The sequence below is a fragment of the Rattus rattus genome, chromosome 12, assembly GCF_011064425.1.
Source record: "Rattus rattus isolate New Zealand chromosome 12, Rrattus_CSIRO_v1, whole genome shotgun sequence".
NCBI lineage: Eukaryota > Metazoa > Chordata > Mammalia > Rodentia > Muridae > Rattus > Rattus rattus.
In genome coordinates, this window is record NC_046165.1 from 89,787,944 (window position 1) to 89,804,958 (window position 17,015).

Genomic DNA, 17,015 nt, shown 5'->3' on the forward strand with positions numbered 1-17,015 from the left:
TTCTCAAACGTGTTCCAACATGGGCGAACCTTGGAGACAATGTAGAAGATGGACTAAGCTCATCATGAAACACTGTGTGATTCCATCTCCTTCAGGTTCCTAGTCAAACTCATAAGATTTAGGGCAAAGCGTGATGGTTCTTGATAGAGAATGAGCTACAGAGAAAAGGGGAGTTATTGTTTAATATTTATCAGCCTTCTCTTTTATAAGATGAAAAAAGAATTCGGGGGTGAACAATGGAAAAATAGCACATTAATTGACTAAACTTAATACTAGGGAACATTAATGTAATTATGCTTAGTGCTAGGGAACAACCTGCTTAAAAGTTACCCAAGTGGCGCATTTTTATGCGGACGTTCTTTTACAATAAAGAAGTCTCCATTCTGAGCGGCAGTGATAGAGACCAAGACTAAGCTAACTTTTCCCGATGTCACTACAGAGGGACAAAGTGAGCGTCAGCCCCTTTCTATACCCAGCACTCACTTACCCACCACACGCATGAGCAAAGGCCGGGCGGGTCACATAAAACCCTGACTGTGTGCTGTTGTGCTTTCTTCACGAGGGAGAAACGAAGGTGCACACGCTCATGCCCTGAGTCACATAGTAAGAAGCCGTAGTGGGGTGGGATCCAAAGGCAGGGCGTTTTGCTTCCAAAGTGTGCCTTTGGCCCTCTTCCTCCTTCCTTTCTCTTCCCCACACTGGTCTTTTGTGAATAGGTTTTCTACTTTCAGACTTAAGAGTTGGAGAATCGGACTTAAAAAGTTACTCAGCTAAAGGTATCACTACACGCCCATCACATGAGGCCCAGGGCTGGCCATAAAATAATAAGAGTCATGTTTCCATTCAGTCATTGACCATATGTCAGGAAAACACACACGCGCGCGCACACACACACACACGCACACACACCATTAAAATTTCAGTGTGTGTTGACACCCTCTCCAGCCGTCAAATACCCTGAGCAAAAGAATGCCTGTTAGTGTTCTGTATGGCCAGAGCGGTGGGAATAGCCTCCTTCTGCACTGTAGAAGCAAGCACACCCACCCATCTGTTTCTTGCTTAAGAAAGAATTCTGCCCTCATCCTCGCAGATCTGCTGCTGCTCGCTCGCTCGAGCTGGAAATTTAACAATTAAGGAAGTGTTTTCCTGCCGTGCACAAAGCAGGCACCTCTTGGCTGCCTCCAGACAGATAGCAGGGGCTCCCTTGACTCTACTATGCCTGCTGGCCAAGGCTTCATCTCCTCGCTCTCCCATGAGACACATGGGAGGGGTAGCACACATTTTCTAGACGTCCCCAAACAAAGCAGGGTGTCGGCAGCATCATCTGCAGAACAGGCTGTAGATGGATGAGTATGAAAGGAAAGTCCTGCCCTCCCTCCGTGTAGTCCAGAGGCCCAGCTTCCTATTTCGTTTAGGGACACACAGCTCCATCACCAGACTCTGAATCTAGTCTCCAGCTAAAAGAATGGTGCTACGTGTTTCACTCTAGGACGGGGACGTTTGGAATCCTGAAACGACTTGCTTTGATTAAATCCAAGAACCCCTTCCCAAGAGCCCAGTGCTTTTCAGCAACTCCTACACATGCTCCGGAAAATAGAGATTTATTTCTTCCCTGCCCCTGAAAGCGCCCTGCCTCAGAAAAGGCACCGCTACTCCACAAATTCTGAGAAGCTAAGCTGATCTCATAAAGGTGACGAAACAAAACAGAATCTCAATTGTGTGGCATCTCCAACTGACAATAATTTTGTCACAAAAGTGCGTACTTTCTCTATTGGTATATCTGGTTGTTTAAGAAAACTTGTATTTTAATAATTCATGAGCATTCAAACATGGCATTTTATTGTTTTCATTCTACCACACGAGGCTCTTTCTTTGCTTTGAAAAATTATCTCCTTCTAGCATATATATGTATATATATATATATGTAAAATCATTTTAGTCAATGCTCTCTTATGCATAACCACACTTCTGTTGAGGATTTTTTAAAAATCATGCCACTGTTTATTAAACTATGCATCCTACATGTTCTGCCAAAGAAAGCCCATGATCCCAGCTCAAGCCCGTCAGACCCCTTTACTGCACTTTTACATATGCCATTCATAACTCGAACCAGTCACCGTCTCACACTCGTCAGCATCCAGTGCTTAAGAAAATTTACAGAATAAAAACTGCGTTCTGACTGTATTCCTTCAGTGTACAGCATACACACAGAAGGAAACAAACCGGCTCACTTTGATATTATCTCTGTCTGGAATTAACAATCGCTTTGATCTAGGGACGGGTAAAGTCCATACAGGCATTAAATCCATTCACACACGGGTATCCGATTTTCAGCAAGTTACGGGCAGGCCATGGTCCTTTAAATAAGGATGCAACTTTAGGGTAAGACCTTCTAAGAAACGGTAGCAGCAAAGAGAGGAAGACAAGGGTTCCTTAGAGGAACCATATAGTACTGTCCCTCGTTCTCGAAATGCGAGCCTTTGTTGGTATTAAAAAAAAAAAATCTACGTACAAAAGATCCCAACCTCCTCACAGCCAAACCACAGCCATAATACTGCAAAGAGACGGCCCACCGAAATATATACGTACATGAATGGGCTTAACATCTTTCACTTCTTACAACCCAAAACAAGGATCTGCCACGCTCGGGTGCCCAGACTGCAGCTTCACAGCCCAGCTGACTGCAACTCAGCCCTGCCGGACTGCGGAGCTGGCGAAGCAAACCACTTCTTACACTCAGCTTGTTTTCCTACCACTGAGGGTGGTTCCCCACACCCCGAACAAAATGTGTCACAAATCTGACCATCATTCTGGGAGGAAAAGAAAATTAAATCCCGCCATTAATCATTTCCCCCAAGCCTGAAGCAATATCCCTCGCTTCCCTAAGAAATCCCACCCTAAAACCCACAGGCACGGTCATTTCATTTCAATTCAAAAAGGAGCTACATGGAAAACGTGTCCTTTACCTTGCTTGGCTCCGGAGGCTTGGTTAGAGAGCAGCTTCCCCTGGTGGAGCAGATGGGTGGTGAGCTCGGCCCGCCCAGCCTAGCCCAGCCCAGCCCAACCCAGCCCAGCCCAGCCCAGCCCAGCCCAGCCCAGCCCAGCTCAGCCCGTGCAGCCCAGCCCAGCCTAGCGCAGCCCAGCCCAGCCCACCCCAGCCCAGCCTTTGTAGGAGTTGCCCACCAGGAGTCATGGAGTGTCTGTCTGAATAGCAGCCCCTGAAGCCCAAGCTAAGTCCCCACCCAGCTTTGTCTTCAATCATCATTTCTACAGGAAGCGGCGCATCTCCCACTTCCTCCTCTCTTAGTGTGGGGTAGCAAACCAGCTTTCTTGTTTGCTTCTCCCGCCACTTCAAGGCTTCCTCTAAGTGGCTTTGTCTGCTGCTGCTGCTCCTGCTGCTGCTGGTAATTTGGCTCTAATCCCCTCGACCCCTTTGTTCCAGTGCCCCTCCATTCCCAGCTCCCTACTGCACTGTCTCCTCCAAGCCTTTCTAATCTCCCAACAGTGTCCACACAGTGCCTCAGTGGGTCTCCTCGACACCTAAACTGCTTCCTCATTCCGAACTGGAGCTGCTGTTTTTATTGAGCCGGCTGGCCAGCCAGCAGCTCCTGATTTATCGCCTATCTGCATTCCCAGGCAGCTGGCAGCTTCTCGCTGCCGAGTTTTTCCTTTGTGGCCAACGTTCCCGGAGCTTCATTCCCCCAAGGTCTCCCAACCACTGAGATTTTATTTAACCCATATGCTTAGAAAATAATGGCCCCACAGGACTTCTTCTGGGACATGGGAGCTAGGCCAAGTCCTGCAATGCTGAGGTAGAAGACAGCAGTGAGAACAGGCTGAGAAGAGTATGAATGAAGTGGGTTGGAATGGCCCGAATTCCCAGCCCAGACACAGACTCCACCTCTGAGCTGTCATTCCTGCCTGTGAACTTAGACAAATGATTTAAATTTCTACGTGCCTCAGTTTCCGTACTTGCAAAAAGCATACCATATGCTAAAGCGAAAAATCAGAGAACTGAGTAAGACCAGATAGACACTCGGCGCTTCAAGCAGTTCCGGGAGCGGAGAAAATCCTCAGTTACGGGCTAGCATATAGTGTTTACAAGAGATTGAAACTCAAGTGGCTTGGGCAGTCAATAGCCAGTGGGAGGCCAGTGTTTGTCCCCCTGCCTGCCCCCACAGTTATGTTCACAGCTGAGCCCCGATGCTGTGGTAACAGTTTACCCCAGGCTTGAGTTGTTCTTTCTCTGGATTAAGGAAGCACTTTGGAGGAAGATACAGTTTAAACAGCCCCAGGGAGGTGAGGTGGGAGCCCTTGCTCCTGAAGAGAGGTGATGTGTGGTAGCCTGAGACAATAGAATGACTTCGAGCTCAAGGCTCCCCTGGGCTACCCAAATGTAAATAATAAATAAATTCATCCTCCCTCAGAAGCCAGGCCTAGAAAACTAACCTTCTCAAGTGTTAGAAATAATCTGCAACTGTATTTTAAGGCCCTTTCCTGGACTGGAGAGATGACTCAAAGGTTAAGAGCCCTGGCTGCTCTTCCAGAGGTCCTGAGTTCAATTCCCAGCAACCACATGGTGGCTCACAACCATCTGTAATGGGATCTGATGCCTTCTTCTGGTGTGTCTGAACACAGTGACAGTATACTCATATCAAATAAATAAATAAAAATATATTTAAAAAAAAAAAAAAAAAAAAGGCCCTGTCTTACCTCTATTCACCAGGAGGGAATCTGACAGGAAAATCTCACACGCCTTCCTCACACACCCTGGGGACTACAGCATGTCATCCTGGCAGGCACAGAATTTAATCTCGGCAAAATGTTCTGAGACAACCCCAAGATCCCTTTTATTTTGATTTCAAGTTCCATGAAGTTTCTCAGAAATCTTTTTATTGTAAGGGACTCTGATGTTAGCGTGAACCCTGCCAACATCAGAAACATCCAATGTAAGTGATATGCATACATATAGATAATATTATTGTGTGTGTGCGCATGTGTGTGTGTGCTCCCGTGTGTGTGTGTGTGTGTGTGTGTGTGTGTGTGTGTGTGTGTGTGTGTGATGCTAAGCCTAAGTCGGGGCGGGGGGCGGTGAGGTCTCTAAAGTTTGGGAAAATTATAAAAACAAGGCTTTGGTCATTTTAAAACCAGCTGAATCTAGCATTAGCAGTGGATTCAAATAGCTCTTTACTTTTAACCCCTCCCTCTTTCTCTCTGTCCCTCCCTCCCTCCTCCAACTTCTCCATGAGAAAAAGGTTGGTACTTCTGTTTAAGTTTTTATAAGAAAATCCCTTTTAAACAAATCACTAGGAATTTGTCCCCGCCTCCTAATCTATCCTGTCAGCTCTGGTCATAAACCTCCCTGGAGGTTCCTTTGCCCAACCCCAGGGGAGAGCAACCAAACTCCTCAAGCTAAAGAAGCAGATTTTAAGATGTCCACTTCCTGTTATTGACCTCATTGATTTCCGTTCCAGCAACTTCTTCTTTTGGGAGGAAGGAGTCAAGTGTGAGAGTTTGGCTCCACCAGGGGAAGAGATGATCCAGCTAGAGCTGGAACACAAACCTAGGAAGCCCTCACAGCGGGTCCACGATGTAGCCATTTCATAGAAGGAAAAAAAAATGAGTGTTTACTTATGGGAAGAAATGCTTGTGCACTCAACTGTCAGATGCGAGCTATTTCACATACACGTGATTGGTGAGATAGAAATCGGAAACACTCACTACTGCTCTTGTCTGCAGAAATTAATGCCCTGTTGTATTCCTTACATTTGTTTCATAGTGGGGGCCCATGGGGGGCTCAAAGGGCATCATTTTAGCCAGATGTCCTTCCTGTATTTTTGAGCATTCTGGCTAGCAGCTCATAGGCGTTCTAAATATTACTTTCATCTGAAGCCTACTCCTCTCTCTGTAGTCTCCATTTTCTTTAAGGAGGCACATTGACCAACTGGACACACAGTTATTGGGATAGCTGCAGACCCCCTTTTCTTGGCTATTCCAAAGTCAATCAGTCTTTGATTGCTACCTCCAAGTTACCTCTTTACCCAAGATGTCTCTCTCTCCTCCCCTGCCACCACCTTCTGTCCCCACTGCTTTGGGTTTTCCTGTGTGACTGCAAAGCTCCCTACTGTGGGCTTCTACCTCCGGCCATTCCTCTAAGTCATCCTCACCAGAATCTCAGTTCCAAAATGAAGAGCTGACCACGTCCCTGCCCTGCTTTCATTCCTACCTTCCTTCACTCCCCGCGGCTTATGATATGCAGGCCTAAACTCGTGGCACAGCACTCTGTGTGACATCATCCGTTCCCACTCCAGCCGTATTGCCTCCGTCAGTCTCATGTCTACCAGTGGGTAGAGCCCGCCGTGCAGCCCCCACCTCTGTACCAATGTATTTTCCTACTTCTAGCCACACCCTCATGCTCTTCTCTAGGATGTGTTCTGGAAAGCCCCCTGTGCATCGCTCAACACGGTCTGTCCTAGAAGACTTCTACAGTGGTTGACCTTCGTTGTCAACTTGAAATGAAAAGGACGTATCGCTGGACGTGTCTGTGAAGATGTTTCCAGAGGTGCTTAAATGGGGTTGGGGGTGGGGGGTGGTCATCATTCCATGGAATGAAAGCCCAGGCTGAGTGAACAGGGAAGAGGAGGAAAGCCGACTGCCTACTTCCTCTGCTAACCACTATCGATGATGCCCCTGATGCCTTCCTTCCTTAAGTGGCTTTTTTAGGGGGATTTTGTCCCAGCATGAGAAAAGGCGAAAGCCCAAAATCTCCCCTGGCCAGACAGAGCAGGGTCTCTCTTCTGCAGGTTCATTCTGCCTTGCCCCCACTCCACTTCAACACAGTTGTTTTAATGTCGACCCACTGTATGTCTGACTCCCCCTCTGTTCAGGCCACTTTGTGTTTTCCTCACTAATGTAGCAGCTTAGTTCATTCATAGAAGTTTGCTTACTGAAAGGCAACAACAGGGGCAGAAATTCTCAAGCCTCTGTATTTCTTCGGATACTTCGGAAGCAGGGTGTGTGTGTGTGTGTGTGTGTGTGTGTGTGTGTGTGTGTGTGTGTGTGTGTGCGCGCGCGCCTGAGATGAGAACTTAGCCAGACTGTAAAGAATTCCACCCTCCCCTCTCCCTCTCTCCCTTCTACGAACTGCAGGAAGCCATGCTATATGTAACCAAATTCTGAATATTAGTTATGTAGGCAACCGTAAAGAAGTCTGGGGGCAATGCCTTCTTCCATTTTGGCACCGACATGTTTATAAAGAAGCATAGTCTGGCCACAAAAACTAATTTAAAGAATTAAAACGAGATGGAGAAGAGGAAGGAAAGCCGTTCTGTGCTTGACTCTCTGGAGGAGCCTTACAAGAGGCCAGAGTACAGTCAGGAACACTCCTTACATCTTCTGTACACCCCAAAGGCTTTACAGCCTCGAAGCCGTCCCTGCACCTTTCATATGCCTAATCTCGTTATCATGCTTCATTTCCTCCACACCATTACCTCCACCACCACACAACCACAGCACCACCACCACCGAAACCTCCACCCACCACACAACCACCACCTCCACCACACCATTACCTCCACCACCACCACCGTCACCACCTCCACCACCACCATCACCACCACCTCCACCAGCGGCGCCACACTCCTATCATGCCCAGCGAGCTCTATGCTGTTCTGATCGACTTGCCTTCTCTGACTAAGTCCCCCTTAATTCCCTTTCCATGTCTTATCTCTCTCTGCTCTCTGTTTTCCCCCTCTCCCTCTTGCAGAGAGTAACCATGACCCGTGCCAACAAAGCTACGACCTGCAGGCACGTACGGGTAGTGAAAACAAAAGGGCACAATGGGAAAAACAAATTTACATACTAGTAACTCTTGCCCGCTTGCACGCATAGATGGACTTTGATGGCTCACTGAATTGCTGGGCAGCAGCAGTGAAGAAGGAATATGTTAATTCTTGAGCCGTTATTTTCTCACAGAAGAAACAGAGCGCCAGGCATTTTGCGGGCCGGCTAGAGGGAGTAGAAGGCTCACTAAAGAGTTCTTCAGAAGGTATCATTACGCCCTGATTTGTGTACTGCGGGCTCGTTCTCTCCCATAGCCATCGAGCCCAGCTGTTAAAGGCACTGAGACTATGGAATCATATTGGCTTAAAGAGAATAGGGAGTAGCATGCAGGACTAACCTTTCTTGAGAAACGGTAGCTAATAGTATTCACCCCCGAATATGTCAGCCTGAGTCTCAGTCTAGTGAGGCAAAGCAGATTAAGAGTGAGGACCATCTCTTTCCTCAGAGCATAGATTTGTCAGCACGATTCCTCAGGGATAACTGGGGAGCCATTTTGGTTACCTTTATGTGCTGGGACCACATAGGTGACAGAAGCAGCTTAGAAGATGAGAGATTTGTTTTGCCTCATGGTCAGGGGATATAGTCCATTGTGATGGGGAAAACACAGTGGCTGAAGTGGCCAGTGCGTGGAGGCAGGAGCTTGCCGTGGGGATTGTTCCCATTTGGTGGATCTTCATGATCCACCTACTTCCAAAACCTCTCATCAGCTGAGAATCGAGATGCTAACATATCAGACTTTGAGGAGGCCTTGAGATACCAGTCATAATGGGTTCATCCTGGCTAGCCAGTGTCTCCATGGTGACTAGTATATAGGAAGCACAGCACACATTAAATCTTTGTTAAGTGAATGAATGAAGAACCCCAGAAATAACAGAGACTATCGTATTGAGCAAATGACAGAATTTAGCATTGATAAGGGTCATAGCTTCTAGGCTGACAAGATGGCTCGGTGGGCCAAGCACTTGCCATGAGATCCCGACCACCCGAGTTCAATCTCTGGGACTCCCATAGAGGTAGAAGAAGAGATCCGGCTCCCAAAAGTTGTCTTCTGATGCTCACACACGCACCTCCCCCACATTCACACACCGCCATTTCAACTGTTATTAATAATAACAAAAAGTGCTCCTAGATGTGCTGGTGAGGACAAAGACTTGCTGGGGAGGACCTCTGAGTCCTTTGGTGTGCAGCAATGACTCTGTGGCCATGGCAGCAAGTCGCGTCTTTTGATAACTAGACTCTCTCCCTCATCCAAAGGAAATTGCTTCATAACCTGAGAGACTGGCTTCTCCTACCCTTGCCTAGAAAATGGCTCCTGGACAGGGTGCCTTTGAATACTGAGGGAGGAAAAGCACCCTTGCATGCATGCCTCAGTGCAGTTGATCCTGAGATTACCACCATGCTTGCATCCATCGACGGGAATATGCCACTCATGTGGATTGTTTGTACAGACGTGCTCCGCCGCTGTGAGCTGCTCTCCTCCTGGCATCACTGACTACAGTCCTCCACATCTTATCTGTACCACAGAGGACGAGACATTCCCAGAGGTGCTACTGGCTTGTTTCAAGAAGGACAAGAAGAATTTGTCTCCTAAGGACCCACTTTAAAATAAGATCTCCAAAAAGATAACTCAGAAAGGCCAGCCATGCAAACAAAACACAGTTTTATGTGTTATTATAAGAGGGAGAGGGTTGGGGATTTAGCTCAGTGGTAGAGCGTTTGCCTAGCAAGCGCAAGGCCCTGGGTTCAGTACCCAGCTCCCCCCCAAAAAAAAAAAGAAAGAAAGAAAGAAAAGAAAAAGAAAAAAAGTAAAGAGGGAGAAAGGTGAACAGTTGCTTTTAAAATTCAGGATCTCTCCCCATCCAATCCAAAACAATACAACTTTCAAGCGAGAGTCAAAGAAACTGAGGAGGTAAAATAGGCAACAGGTAAGGTGCTCGGAGACAAAAGTGTGTTCACTGAACAGCATTATTTTACTCTTTCAGTGGGGAGGGAGGAAATAAATTCGGTTTAAAAGGGATGGAAATGTTGCCGGAATTAGTCATTTAGTAGCACTTACTCTTTCTCTAAAATTGCGTATAATTACACGTTCAAACGTGCAAATACTTATTAAGGATCCTACTAGGAAACGGGATACGGCGCCTGTTTCACGAAGTGTATACAATCAAAGGGAATCAACAAAGAAAACCGTCAGCAGATAAATATATGTACATCGTGTCACATTAAACCCCGTGAAGGAAAATAAGGGTTCAGGAGGGTGGGAACGCATGGTCTATTTTAAGTAAGATGGTTTTCAAAGGATGCTATCCGTGCTGATTTTTTTCCTTTGATCTCTCTCTTCCCCCCACTCTTTCTGATTCACTCCTGGTTTTCTTTGCTCTGTCCTCTTCAGAGGACAGGATCTTCAGAATGGGCCTTCAGTCCTGACCATTCTTGTTGCCTTCTGCTCAAACTCAGCTGTCCCTCCTCGCACTGAACATAGCTGTGTGACTCTCAAGGGTAAGCCGCAAATGCACTAGAGCTTGGCCTCTTCGGTCAGTCATTCAGTGAGTCCAGGTGGCATGTGGTAAGGGCACTCAAGAGCAGCTCTCTGGAGAGAGAAAGACTCCCAGATCTCCTGTCAAGAGCCGGCAGCCACCTGAAGCCTTGCGAGCCACCTTGGGAGTGGCTTACAGACTCTCCAATTAGGGCAAGCTTACAAATAACAGACATCCTGACTATAATATCACATGACAAGGGGCCGGAAAATACAAAGACTAGCTCCCAAACTCATGACTCACAGACACTACAAGAAATAGTTAATGTTTATTGTTTCCAGCGGCCATGTGTTGGGGAGAATTCATTCTGCAATAACAATGTATCGCTTGGGCTCTTTCTGCCTCTGCTTCCCATCTGATGGGCTGGAAGTGAGGTCAGCATGTTCCTTACCACACTGCTTTGGTTCTGATTTCCTCCCACAAAAGCCACAAGTCCTCTGAACATGCCTGCTGTTTTCAGGACTGCAGCTGTCTGTGCTCCTGCAACACCAACTCCTTCAAGTCAGGTTGTGGCACTGGACCTTGCTGCGGTTCCCTTAACCCTCCACACACCCTGCAACCAGTCCCTTCCCTCCTGCAAAACTTGCCTGCCTTTTGTTTCCAGACTAGCATAAGCGATTGGTAGGGGAGGCTCTCTGCATAGACAACAGGGAGGAAAGTGAGAGAAAGCCTTCTCGTTTCTAGGGCACGGTGTTCAACAAGTGTGTAAAGGCCCTGGGAATGGGCAAAGCTTTCCAAGGAGCGGAGTGAACAGTGGGGAAGGAATACGGAGTAGGAGAGCTCTGGGGTGTGGTGTGGCATGGGGAGGGTGTTAGGAGCCACATTTGAATGGGTTTTGTGGTTGGTGCACAGCAGTGGGGTAGAGTGAGGAATAGGCTGACGGGCATGGCAGGCCTGAACTGCCTGATAAGACCAGAGTGAAGATTTCACAAAGGGAAACTGGAACTAAAACCAGAAGCTTCCCCCACGCCACCCCCGTGGGTTTTGTTTTGTTTTTGAGATGGGGTTCCTCTGTGTAGCCCTGGCTGTCTTGGAACACTCTGTAGAATGGGCTACCCTCAAACTCAAAGATCTGCCTGCCTCTGCCTCCCCAGTGCTGGGATTAAAGGCTTGTGCCACCACCAGCACTGGGCTACATGTTTGTTTGTTTAGAAAGATTGTTGGAGCATGGTTCAGGACGACGTGGAGGAGAAAGCCAGTGAATATTTTCAAATAAAGATTGTGAGAATTTGCTGCTAAGTTGGACACGAGAGAAAGAAGGAGAGGAGGAAGAAAGGTTTAAAGTGAGCGTGGATGTTAGAGCCGTGTTCAGGGATGAGAACAGAGGGGTAAAACGGGGCAGTCTGCAGAAAGGAGGAGAAAGTCAGCAATTTCCTCATCTCTGCTTGTACAGGAAAAGAACAACCTGTTTCGTATTTTAAAAGGAAGACTTTATTTTACGAGAAAAAAAAGCTTTTACAGCCACACCAACACTCTATTCCTATCTTGGCTTGTTCCGGTGTTGGCAATAAAAGACTTTTAAAAGCAAGTAGTGCTTCCTCAATTTTGCGTGACAGTCTTCCTCGAAAAGTCACACCAGTGAGCCTAGAAGGGACATCTGTGCCTGAGGGGGGTCCAGACCCCTCTTTGTCACCAAACAGGTACCTGCCAGTAAGTGGATTCTGTCAAGGTTTCCTCATTGAAGACTCTAATGACCAGGCCTATGAAAAACACGTCACAATCCTTAGCCAAATCCACTTTGAATCTGAAAGCCGATTAATTTCAACTACTAGACAAGTGTGACAGGAAACAGGACTCAACGGACACTTCTGCTTTTCTCCAGACAACACCCTGAGCTCTGTCTCCACTGCAGCCATACTGCACAGAGGCAGAGTCTTCTTCTACAACAAGGATACCTGAATTTCCCTGCAGACTGCTCACGTCAGGCAGCCTGGGGGTTAGAAGACTTCCTTTATCTGACTTGACCTGTCAGAGCCCTGGGTCCTGTGCAGCAGAGAAAGAGAAACCCTCTACTCTGTGTGGCATCTGCCACAAGTTCATCGCCTTCCGGCTTCATGATGACGGCGCCTGCACAGGCCTGTCTCAAGGCCAGAGTTTGAGACCTTCTTCTCTTTTCTTTCTTTTCCTTTCTTTTTTCTTTTCCTTTTCCTTTCCTTCCTTTTGCTTTCTTTTGGTTGCTGTTTTTCCAGAATGACCTTTGTCTAAAAATTCTGTAAGCTTACAACAAGGGACACAGCCCACTGTGATAAATGGACTTTTCCCTTCCCCCACATCTCTGGTTACCACGGCAACGCCGATGACTGATTTCCTGGTTGCCATGTAAATGCAGTGGGATCCCAGCCTTCTCTACCACACAAAGACGTCAGTGAGAAAATCGAGGAAACAAAACCGAACAAAAATCATATTCCAAAAGACAATTGCGTTGCCAGTGTTCTTGCCTCACACAAAGGGAGAGGGGAAGAAGCAGACGGAGTTAGAAGTAGCGCTCCTTCTGAGGTGGAGAAGTGGGTAGCTCCCACACTGTTGGGAAGGCTGGGAGAGAAAGGGGGAAATCCCCAGCAGTTGGCATGGTGACAGGAAGACAGATGCTTTTCTCAGGTGGCTGGAGCCCACCAGCAATCAGACCCGCCCAGAGGAAATCTGAAAGATTTAGTCGGCTTGGACTCAAAGCCAAACAAAAGGATAGGTCCTGTGGGTCCTTTAGACAATGCCTTTGCTTATATAATTTAAAAAAAAAAATGAGCGGAGATTCCAAATGCTTTCATTTCATGTTTGGTCACGTGGAATTTTCATTTCTGCCCAATAATTTTGTAAAATTAACGAGAAAATAGTAACTGCTTTTCTCCCTTTTGTCGATTGGTCAGTCTGGATTTCTGTAATTACCAGAGCCTGAACATTTATCTTGTGCTTAGTAAACCCATAGTGCGCTTGTTTGAGAGAAAAAAATGTAAAATATATTTCGTAATATTCTAATTATGAAAAAAAATCCTAAAATTATTGATAATCCCTCTGGGCTGTCCATCATTAGATTTCAGAGATACCTGATTTAAAATCTTTTTCCTTCTTTTCTGTAAAATATCTTCTTGCCTTTTGACAGATGCTTTCCGCGTTTTTAAAGAGTTAACTTGGTAGAATTTTCCTAGGTTTGCTAAAATGCACACAGAGAAACTGCAGGGGCCACAGCATCCTTTCTAATCGGAGCCGATGGAGAAATAAGTTCCAACTTTTCCCTTTTTTAAGATACTGGTGCTTGAGCCATAGTGCCCAGATAGAACTTACAGCCGAGAGACTAGAGAAACAAACACACTAGTTCCTTACAGCGGCATTCCCTGCATTCTTTCTAGTATTCATCCTAAAGTCACCCTGTCCCAAACTGAATCACTCGATGTCACATGGTGTGGTAGTATGAGTAAAATTATCCCCCTTACGCTCAAATGTTTGAATGCTTGACCCCGGGTGGGTGGAAGGAACTGTTAGGGAAGCATGTGAAAACTGCTAGCTAAGGTCAAAGTCCACCATTGACCAGATAGCCTCCTGGGGCTCTGCAGATAACCAGTGACTCCCTTCATTAACAGAGTTTCTCCTTCTGTGTCCTTGTCTGGGGAATTCTAAGTGCAGACGCTGGCCTCTACCTGAGGAGTGTCACGTAGCCTCAAACACTTTATAAGACCAATTTCCTTTCTCCTGACAAAACCTGTTCAGCCAACACCTGAGATTCCTGAAGTGCTTCATCCTGCTAATGAGGTGTGTCAGGTACTCTAAGCCCTCAGCCAATGACCTTTGCCCATCTTGGATGCCCCGCCCTCAGGCCCCCAAAACCTTATAAGCCTTGTATCACACTAAGCAAAGTTGATCTGCCTACTGACGAGTGTGTTCCAGTGTGGTCATTCACCTAATGCACTCACAGGGCTTCGGAACCACTTGCTGGCCGTCTCTGCTTCCACTGCTCTTGTGGAGCAAATCGGCCTACTGGGAGATCCACGGGGATTGACAGGTATGGCCTTGTGGAAGGAGGTATATCACTGAGAGTAGCCTTTGAAATTTTAGAAGCCTGGAGTCTCCCTCTCTGCCTGCCGGTTGTGCGACAAGACGTAAGCTCTTAGCTTACTGTCCCAACACTGTGCCTACCTGTCTGCTATCATGCACACATTGTGGTCACAGATGCTAAGCCCCTAATAAACTCTTCCATAGGTTGCCTTGGTCACGGTGTCTCATTGCAGTAATGCTAAAGTAACTAAGATGTATTAGGTGCAAGGTTGGGGTAGGAAACGAAGAGCTTTAATAATTTTGTGAGATTCCGTTGTGGAGTACCTATCAGATTTACTTAGTGGAGGGTCTGTCAAGACTAGTTGATATTCTGATGGCTATGATGATGCTCTGAGAGAGAAATCTAGAGAACACAGCATCTCTCAAATATACTTGACCACTATACAGTCTTCCCAGAACATCGCCCATGTTTTCAGACCACATTTTGAGAAATATGGGGCCAGACTGTCTCTAAAAAGCCAATATAAAGATAGGTGAATTTTTATTTGTGGTTAAAGTAGTATAATTTTTAAGATCCCTAATTGATCCCATAGGCAAATTACTGAGAGAGCCAAAAGGGAAAAGAAAACAATAAAGAAAGAACCCACAGTATTATTTCTCCACAGTAGATAAGATACCTGGTATGCTATTTTAAACGTTAAGTACATGAGCATGCATTTTCATTTGCAAGATTCTCTTATACTTTCTATAGTTCTGATAAGTGAGATTCTCTAGCAATAAAATCCACTAGAGGTCCAGTTTGTCTTTTGAAGACATGATGGGAAGGGCCAGTAGGGAGTGAGTAGCGTTGGAGCATGAAGTGGTGCCTCTAGCTTGGGGTCAGCTAGAAGGTGTAGTTGATTGTCCTTGGAAGGAGTTAGTAGTGGTTAGGGAACGTTGGGAAGGGTTTGTAGTATATGTGTGAGTATGTATGCACGTGTGCGTGCTGATGTGTTTTTGCACAAGGAGGCTGAAGGCTGATGTGAGGAGTCTTCCTCTATGATTCCCCAACTTGATTTTTGAGGTGGAACTCCCCCGTTGGCCAGCCATCAAGCCTCTAAGACAGTGTTTCTTAACGTTCCTAGTGCTGCATCCCTTTAATGCGCCTCATTTGTGGTGACTCCCAACAGTAACGTTATTCTCATTGCTACTTCATAAGTGTAATCAAACTACTGTTATGAATTGTAACATAGATATCTGATATTTCCAGTGGTTTAGGCAACCCCTGTGAAAGGGTCATTCAATCCTCAAAGGGGTCGAAATCCACAGGCGGAGAACCCTGGCTCTGGTATCTTCCCAGCTCTGCTTTCCAGTGCTGGGTGTGTATTTGCTTGCTTGCTTTACGTGGGTGGTGCTACGTACAGATCTAAACTCCAGTCACCCTGCGTGCTCACATTCCTTGAGCCATCTCCCCAGACTGAACAGGAGACTTTTTTTCTTGGCCAGTGCTGTCTTTGATGGAGATTTCAGACCTCCACATGTTGTTGGCTCATTATAGGAGAATCTTCCTGCGCCCAGCTTTGGAGAAGGGCCTTTTCAGCAGCCTTTCCACCACTAAAGGCAGTGAAGAAATCAGGAGTCAGGGGACCCCCTTCTCTTCCTCTCCTACTTTGCACACCATGAGCAAGAAGGGGGCAGTGTCACAGGGTAGATCTGCCACTGAGTTGCCTTCCCTGAAGAGGAGGGAGACTTGAGCCAACTATGCAATGGTTTACAAGACCAACGTGTTTTCCCAAATGCAAGTGACTGAAGACTTATGACTTAGAACAAAATGCTGTTGTAGGAGCCTGCTGCCCAGAGAGACAAAAGAACAGATGAGAAACACAGTCGGTAGCAGCCATTAGCAAGTTAAAATTAGTCCCTGTGTTTACCTCAGTGGGATGAATGTCTTCAGTCAAACCAACTGAATAGCTGAGGACAGCCATATAAGCACTGTGGAGGAGCTCGGAGGGTGGAAGGGAAGGGAGGGCAACCAAGGAGGTCAATTTACTTTGTCTGGGTTACCAAGAGAATCTGAGCCACAGAGAAAACTAAGGTGGTGGAAGAAGAGGGAGGCTGTGTGGGCCAGCGAAACTAGTGGGTGAGAGGCATGAGGTAGGACGGGACATGGCTGACTGTGTGGGAGGAAAGATTTGGCATCATGGAAGTGAAAGGCTGGAGTATGTCGATTGGATCACGCTGTACATGGAAGAGGTGGGTCGAGGTTGACAAGAAGTGTTTTTTATGATGCTTCAGTCAACACGGAAAGAAGAGCCATGGAAGACAGTAGTCCCGGGCACTGGATGTTGGCAATTCCTCTAGGCTGTGCCTAGCAACAGCTTGTGAAGCTGACTGCCAGGTGTGAGCCAACCAGGCATGTAAGAACCGGCTCAGCTACCCCAGTGCTCTCTCTCTCTCTCTCTCTCTCTCTCTCTCTCTCTCTCTCTCTCTCTCCCTCCCTCCCTCCCTCTCTCTCTCTCTCTCTCTCTCTCTCTCTCTCTCATGTCCCTGCTGGCCACTTTCTCTCTTCCTCTCTCTTTTCTCTGCCTCTACCCTTTTCCAGGTCCCCTTCCCTTACCCCAAAAATCTTCCCTGTGCATTAGGCCTGCGACATGGTGGTGATTCCTCAGGGAA

The 17,015-nt window shown here is 46.9% G+C and overlaps 1 protein-coding gene across 1 annotated transcript in view; it reads right to left on the reverse strand.

The window, feature by feature from the left end:
* Window positions 1-3,065, reverse strand: part of Gng2 (G protein subunit gamma 2) — a 99,469-nt gene extending 96,404 nt beyond the window's left edge. The window contains exon 1 of the mRNA XM_032918322.1: window positions 2,967-3,065. The gene's annotated coding sequence lies outside the window, so the exon portion shown is untranslated. The remainder of the gene's footprint in view (window positions 1-2,966) is intronic.
* Between the last annotated feature and the right edge of the window lie 13,950 nt (window positions 3,066-17,015).